Source organism: Prionailurus bengalensis, chromosome C1 (genome assembly GCF_016509475.1).
Source record: "Prionailurus bengalensis isolate Pbe53 chromosome C1, Fcat_Pben_1.1_paternal_pri, whole genome shotgun sequence".
Taxonomy (NCBI): Eukaryota; Metazoa; Chordata; class Mammalia; order Carnivora; family Felidae; genus Prionailurus; species Prionailurus bengalensis.
Genome location: NC_057345.1, coordinates 86317810 through 86332488, shown reverse-complemented (window position 1 = coordinate 86332488; position 14679 = coordinate 86317810). Strand labels below are relative to the sequence as shown.

General features: G+C 39.1%; 1 pseudogene; it reads left to right on the top strand.

Annotated features, from left to right (window-relative positions):
* Nucleotides 1-11829: 11829 nt before the first annotated feature.
* On the top strand, nt 11830-12654 carry LOC122479621 (annotated as a pseudogene).
* The last annotated feature ends 2025 nt before the right edge of the window (nt 12655-14679 follow it).

Genomic DNA, 14679 nt, shown 5'->3' with positions numbered 1-14679 from the left:
CCATAATTTGACTATTGTTGAAAGTACTGCTATAAACATTGGGAAACATGTGTCCCTATGCATCAGCACTCCTGTATCCCTTGGATAAATTCCTAGTAATGCAATTGCTGGGTTGTAGGGTAGTTTTATTTTTAATTTTTTGAGGAACCTCCACACTGTTTTCCAGAGCGGCTGCACCAGTTTGCATTCCCACCAGCAGTGCAAGAGGTTTCGCGTTTCTCCACATCCTCACCAGCATCTGTAGTTTCCTGAGTTGTTAATTTTAGCCACTCTGACTGGTGTGAGATGGTATCTCAATATGGTTTTGATTTGGAAATACATGGATTTTAATATATGTCATTAAAATATTGAATCAGTGGTGGCTATCTGAACTTGAGTCATAAATTACTCTGAGCCATTTAGCTGATAAGTGCTGCTTGATGATGTAGAAATCGATGGGCAAGAACTCTGCTGTGAGTGCTAATGTTGTGTGTTGAGTGCTATGTGTCAGGAACATTACATACATCTATCTATGGTTTACCTGTATATCTACATATATGCCTATCTACCTTCCTATGTATGTATATGTGTGCATGTGTGTGCATGACCACATCAGTGTGTGTCTAATGATCCATTAATGTGGTGTACTTAACATTCACAAAAGCTGCCATCCCAAGGCCACTTTTCTAGAACTCTTTCCATGTCCATTATCCATCAAGAATCATATAAAGTCCTAGAAAATGTGTTGGCTTTGAAATATAAGAGTTTATTGATGTGGAGTTAATATACATGCAAAACTTGGTATAATCTAAACAGGGTTTCTTACATTCAGTGCAATCCCAATCAAAATTGCACCAGCATTCTTCTCGAAACTAGAACAAGCAATCCTAAAATTCATATGGAACCACAAAAGGCCCCGAATAGCCAAAGGAATTTTGAAGAAGACCAAAGCAGGAGGCATCACAATCCCAGACTTTAGCCTCTACTACAAAGCTGTCATCATCAAGACAGCATGGTATTGGCACAAAAACAGACACATAGACCAATGGAATAGAATAGAAACCCCAGAACTAGACCCACAAACGTATGGCCAACTCATCTTTGACAAAGCAGGAAAGAACATCCAATGGAAAAAAGACAGTCTCTTTAACAAATGGTGCTGGGAGAACTGGACAGCAACATGCAGAAGATTGGAACTAGACCACTTTCTCACACCATTCACAAAAATAAACTCAAAATGGATAAAGGACCTGAATATGAGACAGGAAGCCATCAAAACCCTAGAGGACAAAGCAAGAAAAGACCTTTCTGACCTTAGCCGTAGCAATTTCTTACTTGACACATCCCCAAAGGCAAGGGAATTAAAAGCAAAAGTGAATTACTGGGACCTTATGAAGATAAAAAGCTTCTGCACAGCAAAGGAAACAACCAACAAAACTAAAAGGCAACCAACGGAATGGGAAAAGATATTTGCAAATGACATATCAGACAAAGGGCTAGTATCCAAAATCTATAAAGAGCTCACCAAACTCTATACTCAAAAAACAAATAACCCAGTGAAGAAATGGGCAGAAAACATGAATAGACACTTCTCTAAAGAAGACATCCGGATGGCCAACAGGCACATGAAAAGATGCTCAACGTCGCTCCTCATCAGGGAAATACAAATCAAAACCACACTCAGATATCACCTCACACCAGTCAGAGTGGCCAAAAGGAACAAATCAGGAGACTACAGATGCTGGCGAGGATGTGGAGAAATGGGAACCCTCTTGCACTGTTGGTGGGAATGCAAATTGGTGCAGCCACTCTGGAAAACAGTGTGGAGGTTCCTCAAAAAATTAAAAATAGACCTACCCTATGACCCACCAGTAGCACTGCTAGGAATTTACCCAAGGGATACAGGAGTACTGATGCATAGGGCCACTTGTACCCCAATGTTCATAGCAGCACTCTCAACAATAGCCAAATTATGGAAAGAGCCTAAATGTCCATCAACTGATGAATGGATAAAGAAATTTTGGTTTATATACACAATGGAATACTACGTGGCAATGAGAAAGAATGAAATATGGCCTTTTGTAGCAACGTGGATGGAACTGGAGAGTGTGATGCTAAGTGAAATAAGCCATACAGAGAAAGACAGATACCATATGGTTTCACTCTTAGGTGGATCCTGAGAAACTTAACAGAAACCCATGGGGGAGGGGAAGGAAAAAAAAAAAAAGAGGTTAGAGTGGGAGAGAGCCAAAGCATAAGAGACTCTTAAAAACTGAGAACAAACTGAGGGTTGATGGGGGGGTGGGTGATGGGTATTGAGGTGGGCACCTTTTGGGATGAGCACTGGGTGTTGTATGGAAACCAATTTGACAATAAATTTCATATATTGAAAAAAAAAAGTGGTAGAAATAAGATACAAATTAGAAAAAAAAAAAAGAAATAAAACCCCTAATGTCCTTTTGGAGCAATGCTCTTGAGGAAATGAGAGAAGATGGATATAGTAGACACGAAGAATTGGCCTTAGCCATCTAAGTATACTCTCTAAGTATAGAGAGTTTCTTCCTTGTTTGAATTCATTAGCTAGTTGACTGAAATGACTATTTTAACCGAAAGTCTGCTTTAACTAAAAGACCATATTACAGATATCAGGTTGTATTTATAGTGGTCATTTATTATGTTTTCCTGCTTTCCAGCATTTTTTGAAGCCCTCTGCTTCTTGGGGTGACTTTTGAGTGCTGCCTTCCCTGGTAAAAGTCAGACAACTCATTTTCCAGCTTCTCCTCCCAGCTAGGGTGTAATAAAATGATCTAGCTCCTCCAGTCAGACAAGTGATCACACAGAAGTGATCAACATTATGGTAAAGCTGGCATCAGCTGGGATTGCCATAATTAAATGGCTGCATGATTCCCACAGAATTTTGGCCTTGGAATGGCGGACAATGCTGGATGCAATAAAGTTGTGTTTCTGGTTCTCAGAAGACAGAGACACAAACTGGAGTATCTGAAGCTTGACGTTGGCAGGTTTTTGTTTTTTTTTAATCAGACTGATTTGTGGAGTAATTTAGGGTATTATTTCTGAAAGTTTAGGATTGAACCTCATTGTCTAGCTCTCCCCTGAGTCTGAGGGAATGCCTCATATTTTTAATAAAGTCCTTTTTCTCCTAAAAAAATAAAAAATAAAAATAAATTAAATTAAATAAACAGGTTTCTTTTATTGTATCAGAGGCCTGAATGTGGTACTATCATTATCCTTCCTTATGAGGGCAATTTGTAGCCCCACAATAACAGTAATTATGGTGGCCATGTATTGAGTGTATGTTCTGTGCTAATCACTGTGGTAGAATTTCATGAAGAAAAAGGAGTTCAGGCAGAACCAACAGATTGGTTCTAACTTACTTATTCATTTCAATATTTATTGAGCACCTGTTATGTGCCAGGTGACAAACAAGAAATACAAGGTCACTGATCCCTTGGTACACCTCTTCTTTGACTTAGAATTGGGCTATGGCCCTATAAATCCATTGTAAGTTGAGAGTAGCATAAGGTGAAATGCATTCAATATCCCTATCCTACCGAACATCATAGCAATCTTAAACAAGCCCAGAACACTTACATTAGCCTACAGTTTGACAAAATCATCTCACACAGAGCCTATTTTCTAATAAACTGTTGACTATCTCAGGTAATTTACTGAAGACTGTACTGAAAGTGAAAAGCAGAATGGTTACATGGGGGTACAGAATGATTCTAAGGGGGTCCGCAACTTACCCTTAGGATCATGTGACTCTTCGGGAGCCTGCGGCAGCCCCTATACAGCATCACAAGAGAGTGTTACACAGCATATCCCTGGTCCCAGAAAAGATCAACAGTCAAAATTCCAACAGTTTCTACTTGAGTGCATATCACTTTAGGCACAATTACAAAGTCAAAAAATAATTAATCCAACCATAGTACGTCAGGGACCATCTGTATTCACATGTGGTGGGTTTGCCCTGAGAACAGATATAAATGAGTTAACAACTAAATAAGAAAATGTCAGAGCGTGAGAAGTGCCAAGAAGAAAAAGAAATACAGTCATGTGGGCCGTGGCTGCTGAGAGGACCTGTCTGCACAAGTGTGTCCTCTCTTGAGTCCCAGGCCTGCCAGCATATGTCACTGTATAACAAAGGTTTCTAAGACCAGCAGACTATGCTTTCAATTAATTGAAGTCTGTTGGGCTTGCATTAAAAGCAGTTTCAACTAGCTCACTTAGTTCTTTAAACAAAAGGCTCTTTGGGGCTATTTTTCCAGGGCAACCATCAACTAAGTACAAGACCTGGTCCTCCCTGTCCAGACGGGCAAACCCAATTCCTTGGAATCTCAAGGTTGCCAAAACTAAGCTCATTCCAGTCTACAGCCTTGTGGCCTTGCCTGGAACAATGAAAAAAATGTAATGCCCCCCCCCCCGTTCTACAGATGCTTTTTATCCTTTACTCTGAGCCTAGGCATGGTGGGAGGGGGAAATAATGAGTCCTTTTGTTTTGTTCATATGTATGAATCTACATTTCCTGAGTAAAGGTCATCTACTTTTAGTTGGATTTTTAAAATTTGCCTTTAATTAGCCAGCATGACTCAGTCTCAGTCACCTTACCCTTATTCCGGCTCTGTTGTATTCTATCTTAATTTAAAATTTTGATACTTTATCATGCATTTTTGGCACTAGTTTTGATTTTTTTTTTAATATTGCATTAAAATATTATTTATAGTGATTTCTAAGTTTTTTGGCATTCTCACAAATTTTGCACCTGAGCTGAGTGCCCTGTTCCCCTCACACTAGTCCTGATCTTGTCTTGGATAACTGTGTGGAGCAGAGCCTGCCTACTGACCACACTGGACTGAGAAAAACAGTTGTCGGTTGTGCTAAACCCTTTGAGATGCAGGAGCATTTGTTGTACAGCTGAAGTCATTTACCATAACTAACACACTTATTAATTGCTCCTGGATTAATTGCATTAGTAGATGTTTCTTTAGTTTATCCTTTATTTAGTGAAGACTTCTATTTCTGTATTATCCAAATTATCTCTTGTGACTTTAGCTCATGAGACATGCTGAAGATCAGATTCTATTATCATTTTGGAATCCATTAAAAAATCTTATATCAATGATTCTGCTCAAAACTGTCTCCCAGTTCTGACTGCATCCATACAGAGGTATTTAAATTTTATTTTATTTATTTTATTTTTATTTATTTTTTTTAATTTATTGTCAAGTTAGCTAACATACAGTGTAGTCTTGGCTTCAGGAGTATATTCATTCCCATGATTCATCACTTACATACAACACCCAGTGCTCATCCCAACAAGTGCCCTCCTCAATGCCCATCACCCATCTCCCCCACCCTCCCAACCCCCCCTCCTATTAACCCTCATTTTGTTCTCTGTATTTAAGAATGTCTTATGGTTTGCCTCCCTCTCTACTTGTAACTTATTTTTCCTTCCCTTCCCCTATGGTCAGTCAGAGAAAGATATCATATGATTTCATTCATATGTGGAAATTGAGAAACTTAACAGAAGAACATACACAGTTCTTAAGTGGGAATACAGCACAGTGATTATATGCACAGGATATGGAGTCAGATATTCTAGATATGAACACCAGTTTGGTAGAATGCATAATCTTAGACTAGATGCTAACTTCTCTGAATCTCGATTTATTCATTTATAAAATGGGGCATATAATAGTGTTGTGTGAGGAATAAGTGAGAAAAGACTTAGCACATGATAATTATTAGTAGTTATTATTTTCATTTTCTTTTGGGTTAAGCCCGTTTCTTACCTCTTCCTCTCTGGTATTTGATATAAATCTAAATTGAGAAGATACTTATCAATCAGTAGTACCTGATTCCTCTCAGCAGAATGATTAACATTAAACAGAAATTTGAACTGAAATTTAAAAAACCTTAGTATAAAGAAGTTCTCTGGCACTCCTATTGCTGGGAAGGCAGTGGTGCTCACAATTATCCTGGTACAAGCAGTGCCATGGGAGACTTTGAGCCTGGCATATCCCAGAAGCTCAGGTACTAAGACTGGCTGTAGAATGGCTGGTTCCCACCCATAGCAGGAGCTGTTGGCAGGAGAGTCATAAGTAAGCATGGAATCTGTGCCATTGGATTAAATTCAAAATATTCAATGGCAGTTGGAATTAAGATACCTTTGCCAAAAAGAAATCAAGAGAAACAATGGACACTGGAATTTTCTTTTGAAGACAATTTCCCACTGGGCATTTTTCCCCTCCCTTCTCGTTATCTGTAAATGTCTCAATTCACAGAAAAGACTAGTAACAAAAAAAGAATATTACAAGACTTCCCAGTGTTTCAATGGCTATTGACAGAAGAAAAGATCCTGAGATCAGCTAAAAAAATTAAACGTTTTGTTTCAATTTACTGAAAATATTTGCTTCCTGGATTATGGACTCATAGATCTTAAAGCCAAGAAGGATCCTTGAAAACACTCAACCAATTCCTTTTTTAATTTTCATATATATATATGTGTATATATATATATATACACATACATATATATACATATATGTACATACATATGTACATATGTATGTATATATATGTATATATATGTATGTGTATATATATATATATATATTTTTTTTTTTTTTTTTCTGCAAATGAAGAAACTTCCTTCTGCAAAGGAAGTAGAAGCTAAGTTTCTGTCTCCTGGTCTAGGAATTACACATGATGATCCTTCACCTAGCTTATGTTGGTTAGTCTTTCTTAAGAGTTCTACAATCATACAAAAGTCCTGCAATGATTCATACTGTCCAAAGTCTTCATAGCAGGATGCAGATATCATGATAATATTTGTAAATTCCAATTTCTTCTCATATTTAAAGTATTTAAAATAGAAAGGATCAAGCAAGGGTTTTAAAATTGACACTAATGTCTATTTCAAAGGAACAAGTAGTACATGTTAGCTGCTTAAAGCTGGGCCCCCAGACACATATCTGCTCTTGTTATTCAAAGCCTTAAGCCCTCTCAGATAAGATTTGTGTTTTAGAAGAGTAGAGAAATTGAGAATCGGCTATAGAGGGGCCGACAACCAAGAAAGTTATCTTTGAAAGCACTTATGAGTCCCGAAGTAGCATAATACCCAGAGAAATTATGCTGTTGCACCTCTTTATGAATTAATTCAATGACTACATAAATGTACCAAATAAATGTACTAAATAAAATGCAGAGGAACTGGAGAATCAAAGGCCCTGCCCTAAAGGAAGGCAGACACGTAAGAATCCATAATGCAATCTGATAAGCATAGTAACTAGCTTGGATCTGAGGAGGCAGGCAGGGCAATGGGGACTGGTGACCTCAGTTTTGCAGGATGAGTAAGTATAGGTGGACAAGATAGGAAGGGTGCTCCTGGCAGAGGAAACAATAAATTGAAAGCATTCATCAGAGATGGCAACTCGTAGCTAAATTTTGAAGGACGAGTGAGAAGAGTTAGACAAGATAGGAAAGTAATCCTGGCAGAGGAAACAGAGCAAATCTTGAAAGTTTGATTCCAGATTTGACTCGCTCCTGAAGGTCAGAGGCCATGCGTTGCTCAACTCTACAACTCAAACTCTAGCACAGAGCCTGGGAATGCGGAGTGAGTGACTGTGGAGTAGATGAATGGATGCACGCAGGGAGCAGGTATCCTCATTTTTAGTCCTCAGAATTTGGCAGCATATCCCAAGTGGGGCCTGGGAATCTCTATACTCTTCTAAGCGCTCTTAAACTTCTGTTGTGAGGCATCCACCAGACCACTGTGACCATGGGTCACATCTGGCAGCAGCTGTCTGGTTACCCAAGACACACCAACTTGAAGAGGAAGGCACTGTTTTCTTAGCTTTGGGCTCTGCTGGGAAATGAAGTAAATCTTAATACAGAGATAAAAATCAGCTGCAGGATAAATCAAGCTGTTCCTTAATAAAAACATGGACTGGGAGTGTCGGCGGAGGGTAGTAAACATATTAAATTCCCCCTTACCGAGCAGACAGTCTTCCTTTGATGTTGCTTTTTAAATTAAGGATCATCTTATAGTATCTGGATAAAGTTATCCGTCCCTCTAGCTACACAGCTGACAGAATTTAAAAGCAAAGTGGCTAATGTTCCTCAGTCCGTGAAGCCTTCTCCTAGTTCTGGGGACTGAAGTTTGGAGCAACAGGCCCATGGCTGTAAGGTCACTGGGGCAAATCACTTCTACTACGTTGGATTTTTTCAATATGAAAATAATACATGCTAGTGGTATTTTTTTCAAATAGAACAAAAGGATAGCATAATCAAGTAATATTGATAATTGTTGAACGTAGGTGATGAGTACATGGTCCATTATATCATTTTTTTACTTGTATATGTTTGAAATTTTCCATAACAAAATGTATCTTAAAAAAGACTCTTGGGGCGCCTGGGTGGCTCAGTCGGTTGAGCGTCCAACTTCGGCTCAGGTCATGATCTTGCAGTCCGTCAGTTTGAGCCCCACATTGGGCCCTGTGCTGACAGCTCGAAGCCTGGAGCCTGCTTCGGATTCTGTGTCTTCCTCTCTCTCTGCCACTCCCCCACTCATGCTCTGTCTCTCTCACTCTCAAAAATGAATAAATGTTAAAAAAAAAAAAAAAAAAGACTCTCCACTCCTCCCCATGGTCTATATCCCATTAGGCCTCAAATTCTACTCTCCAGAGTTAGACATTAGATGATTTCTTCTGTTATCTTCATTTTCTGACCATTTATAAGCACATGTCTGCATATACATTGCCTATTTTTAATAGTATCTTAGAATGCTATTATTCTAAGCCTTTATTTTTTTTTTCACTTCTTAACATATTGAGGAACTCTTTCCTAGCAGAACATTAACTCTACTTCATTCTTTAACTTTTAAAAAATGTTTATTTATTTTTGAGAGAGAAAGAGAGAGTGCAAGTAAGGGAGGGGCAGAGAGACAGGGAGACACAGAATCCAAAGCAGGCTCCAGGCTCTGAGCTGTCAGCACAGAGCCCGACACAGGGCTCGAACTCACAAACTGTGAGATCGTGACATGAGCCGAAGTGGGATGCTTAACTGACTAAGCCACCTAGGTACCTCTCTATCTCATTCTTTTCATGGCTATACAGTATTCCACTAGAAGTAGATGTCAACACTTTATACATCCTATGGTATTCATGTTTTATATATCTTTGCAAATGTAATAGGTGAAAAGTATTTCATTAATTGTCAGTGAGGATCAACATTTTGTTCATATGTTTATTGGTCATTCATATTTCTTTCTCTATGAAGTGTTCATTCAAGTATTTTCTCTTTTAGAGATTTTCCTTTGCATTTTTTCTTATTTGTAATTTCACTAATAAGGCAATTTTTCTTCTATCTGATGTATGCTACAGACATTTGGGGGCACAATATAATGATACAGTCAAGAGTAAACCTCTGGATCCAGATGACTGGGTTGCAGGAATGCTTATCACTCCTGACAGACAATATTGGCCAGCTTGCTCCAAATGGCCATCCACTGAAGTATACTATTGGTACAAAGTGTACCCTAATTCCAGATTTACTCCTTGGATGCTCCCACTTCCTAAATCTCCGCACCTGATCAATCATCGGTTGTTCTATTATCTTCTAAATCCAGTTTTTTCCTGTATTGCAACTGTTACTACCTCTACTAAATTTACCTTAATTTCTGGCCTGGATTACTTTACGGGCCTTCCTGGTCCAGACTTGCCCTCTCTTCACTGAAGCCAGAGTAATTTTTCTTAAACTCTGACCTGATACTCTGTTTCCCTGGCTCAAAGTACTGTCAGTACAACCTGTTGCTCTAGAAACCATCCAAACTCTTAACCCAGCAATGAGAGCATACTGGATATCACTTGAACCTGATGCAGAGCTAATGCTTTAAGATCCAGGAGTTTTGTGCGCTGGTTGCTAAACTGCTAGTAGCTGAAAGCAGCCTCAATGGGAAGATTCATACTGTGAAAATCAGCCGATATCCACAGAGCTGGTTGACCAACACACCTCACCCAGCCAGCCTCATCTCTTCTCACTCCCCAGCTGGAGCTCAGGGGGGCTTCAGAACTGAACTCCTGCCAACTGTCTCTCACTTCTGCGCCCTATACCTCCACTCCATCTGGAGGAAGTCTCCTCTTTCTACTGGCTCTCTTCTCCTCTTCCTTCAGGTCATACATAAGCACTCAACTCCTCAAGGACACCTTTCCTAATGTTCTGCCTTCATGTTGACTGATGTACCCCTTCTCAGAGGCATAAGTCTGTCTATATCTGTGACTACAGGTAACACGAGGCTTTGCTATTTGCCACACAATGTAAAAAGTTGAGATGCATGACCTCATTTAACCCTCAATTGCACAAGATGGTTCCTATTGTTAAAAAACAAAATTCAACCAAGTAAATGTAAAAATTTAATTGGCTTATTCAACAATTCATAAATCAGGCAGCATCCCATCTAGCAAACAAAAGGAAACTTCAAGGAGTTGCTGGAAATGGAAGGATTTTATAGGCAGAAAGGAGGTGAGGCAAGGAATTTTAAAAGACTGCATTACTTCAGGTGAGCTTACCTTCCCTTAGGGGAAGACAGATTAACCTCATAGTGCTAATCAGGAAATCCCAGCCTGGTCTAAAATCCCATTCCAGGGAAAGGATAAAACTGCAGTTAGGTTAGGTATTCACAAGTGTTGGTGGGGCTTAGCAAAAGTTGACTCCATTTGGGGGCGTGTCATTTCTTTTTAACACTATCTTAGATGAAGAAATTCAGGCTTAGAGCATTTCTGTAAACACCATGAGGTTAGAAGCTGCCTTGTACACACATGTAACACAGCACCTGATACTTAGTGGGTGTTCAACACAAGCAGTTATTGAATAATTCATTCTAAACCACTAAAATAACGGCCTGCCAAACTCTACATTATAACATTCAAAGAATTTTGTTCCAATGTCATATTAATGTTCATAAACTGCCTAGGAACTAACCAATAATGCTGACTGAAAATTTACCTCCTAATCTTCACAACTAGCTGCTGTAAGACTCCTTTCTTGGGAAGCAGCGAACAAGAGTGCACCTAAGTTGTTGTTAGTCAGACCCCAACCCCACATGCCTCCTGGGTTCCTATTCACCCATCAAGCCTCAGGCTGGAACTTCTACCCTAAAAGCACCAGCTTTCCGAGTTTCCACAAGATGCTTGTTTTCACTGCTTCATTTTTAAGTTGTCATTTTTCCATGACCACCACTGAGATTCATTTGACCTTTTGTCATAGTTTCAAAACAGCGGCCAAGAAACTTGGTTTTGAAATTGAATCAGAGACAAGGGTTATTATGAACTCAAGTACTCTCACAGGCATTTGGTTGCACTGTGGACTGCTGGGGCACAGCTGTCAATAAAGTTTTATCCAACCAAAGTTGTCCCCCAAAGAAATGATATTCATTTGAGAATGAAACTCTTCCCAACTGACTTTACCTCTTGGATTTCCAATCATGACTCGTGTCCATAGCACCCTAGTGGGACCTGCCTATCAGTGCTTTCTGTTGTTCCACTAGGTATTGATTCCTTAAATGATTCAAAACACCTAAATGGGAAGAGAGCTTCTCCTTGAAATGGAACCATGTGCTTCCTGCAGACATAAACACAGTTTGTTTGAACATTAAGAAAAATCAACCAAATCAAGGTAAAGGATTTTTTTAAGCTGATTGAAAATTGGTTCTTTCTTTTAATGATGTCTAATACTTTTACTGATTACTCCTGAAGATTAACTAGAATCAGAGAAGCAATAGTGGGAGACCACTCTACTTGAGGAAAACTGAGGTAAAACCATTTTATAAAAAGGGATTACTCTCCTTCTTCCATAATCTCCCTTGGCAATGTATTTGTGACATAGCAAGGCTGACTGAAATTAGCTTTGTTATAAGAATCTCTTAAAGGAGTCTATTTACCTGGTTCAGGTTCCTACTCTTCACCATATTTAAAGAGGATTCTTTAAACACAAGAAGAAATGGCAAAAATATTTGTTAAAAATAACTGAACCTCTCTTCTCAGGTGGTCACCCCAGATGGTGGAAGGGCATTCTTGGGCCACCTGGTGGCCATTGTGACCAAACAGGTGCTGCTAGGCAGGAAGGTCGTAGTTGTGTGCTGTGAGGGCATCATCATTTCTGGCGATTCCTACAGAAACAAGTTGAAGTACTTGGCTTTCCTCTGCAAGCAGATGAACACCAGCCCATCCCATGGCCCCTACACCTTCAGGGGCCCAGCCACATCTTTGGGAGGATGGTCTGAGGCATGCTGCCCCACAAGACCAAGGGAGGCTAGTCTGCCCTGGACCGCCTCAAGGTGTGTGTTGGGATCCCACCACCCTATGACAAGAAAAAGTGGATGGTGGTTCCTGCCCTGAAGGTTGTGCATCTGAAGCCTACACAATAGTTTGCTTACTTGGGGCACCTGGCTCATGAGGTTGGCTGGATATACAAGGCAGTAAGTCACCCTAGAGGAGAAGAAGGAGAAAGCCAAGATCCATTACCAGAAGAAAAAGCAGCTCATGAGGCTATGGAAACAGGCCAAAAAGAATGTGGAGAAGAAAATCAACAAATACACAGAGGCCCTTAAAACTCATGAACTCCTGGTCTGAGTCTAATAAAATCGAACCCACATTCTGTACTGTGTATCATATGCATGATAAATAGCTTATATCATTAGTATTGATGCCCAGTGTGTATTGAAAAGTTATTTTGATTAAAATTTCCTATTATCCTTACTTTTCTAAAATTGTGGGCCACAAAAGTATTCTCAGGGAATTATTGGATCCTGCCATCACTGTATCACCAATGAAGAGCTAGTGTCTTGAGGACAAGCACAAATTTTGGATCTCTGAATATAAACTTCTGAAAAGGCTCCCTTTTCATTTTTTATAAATGGGGGGTATATTATACATACAGTAAAGTGTTTAAATCTTAAGTACAGCCCAATTACTTTTTACATGTGTGTGCACCCATGGAACTACCACACCGATAAGACATAAAACATTTCTAGGCTTCCAGAGTCTTTCTGGTGTGCACTTCCAGTCAATATCCTCCAAAGATAACCACTATTCTTCTGTCGTCAAAAGTTAGGATTTTTTTTTCCTTTTTTAAAATTTAAACTTTAGTTAGTTAACATACAGTGCGATATTGGTTTCAGGAGTAGAATTCAGTGATTCATCACTTAACAACATCCAGTGTTTATCACAGCAAGTGCCCTCCATAGTACCCTTCTCCCACCCACCTCTGTCCATCAACCCATAGTTTGTTCTCTATCATTAACAGTCTCTTATGTTTTGTTTCCCTCTCTTCTCTTCCTCCTCCCTTCCCTTATGTCCATCTGTTTTGTTTCTTAAATTCTACATATGAGTGAAATCATATATTTGTCTTTCTCTGATTGACTTATTTCACTTAGCATAATACATTCTAGCTCCATCCATGTCATTGCAAATGGCAAGATTTCATTCTTTTTGAAAACTGAGTAATATTCCATTGTACTCATATACCACATTCTTTATCCATTCATCATTCTATGGACATTTGGGTTCTCTCCATAGTTTGGCTATTGTTCATAATGCTGCTATAAACATTGGGGTGCATGTACCCCTTTGAATATGTATTTTTGTAACCTTTGTGTAAATACCTAATAGTGCAATTGCTGGATCATGGAGTAGCTCTATTTTTAGTTTCTTTTTTTTATTTTTTATTTTTTTTAACCTTTATTTTTGAGAGAGAGACAGAGTGCAAGTGGGGAAGAGGCAGAGAGAGAGAGGGAGACACAGAATCCAAAGCAGGCTCCAAGCTCTGAGCTGTCGGCACAGAGAATGAGGCGGGGCTCGAACTCATGGATGGTGAGATCATGACCTGAGCCAAAGTCAGACTCATAACTGACTAAGCCACCCAGAAGCCCCTATTTTTAGTTTCTTGAGGAACCTCCACACCGTTCTCCAGTCACCATAAGTTAGTTTTATCTGTCCTTGAACTTTATATAAATGTCATCATAATTGTTTTCTTTTGTGCTTAGGTTCTTTCACACAACATTATGTCTGTGAGATTCCATGTTGTTGCATATAACAATAGCTTGATCTTTTTCATTATTTTGTAATATTCTACTATTGATGGACATTTGGTTTTAAGTCATTGGTTATTATGACTAGAGTAACTATGAGCATACTTGTATATCTTTGAGGTGGACATATTTCTCTTGGGTATACACCTAGAAGTGGAATTGCAGGAAGATAGAGGAGACTATGTCTGGAAGCTTCATCTTTAATAATTGAAAAAGAAACTGATGGTATGGGGGAAAAATACCTTCTACTGGCATCTGTTGTGTTAGATGACATTCTTAGAGAGTATTTTATAGCTGCAGTTGGTCAAATTGAACAGATGTATTTCTAGGTAAATTCTCAAGGAGTGAGTGGGTAAAGTCAGAAGCACTTGAACTACCTCACTAATACATTGTATATGGGCCAATGAGAACTGTTTACAATATTTATTTGATTCTCTAGAAAATGCCAAAGTTTAAAATATTCTGTCATTAAAAATTCTTGGAAGTATGAGAGTGCTCCAATTAGATTCAACTATAAGATCTTTGATACAACACAAAGCCATCTATGGACCCCAAGTAATCACAGACAAGACCTTTCCACAGGGATATAAACA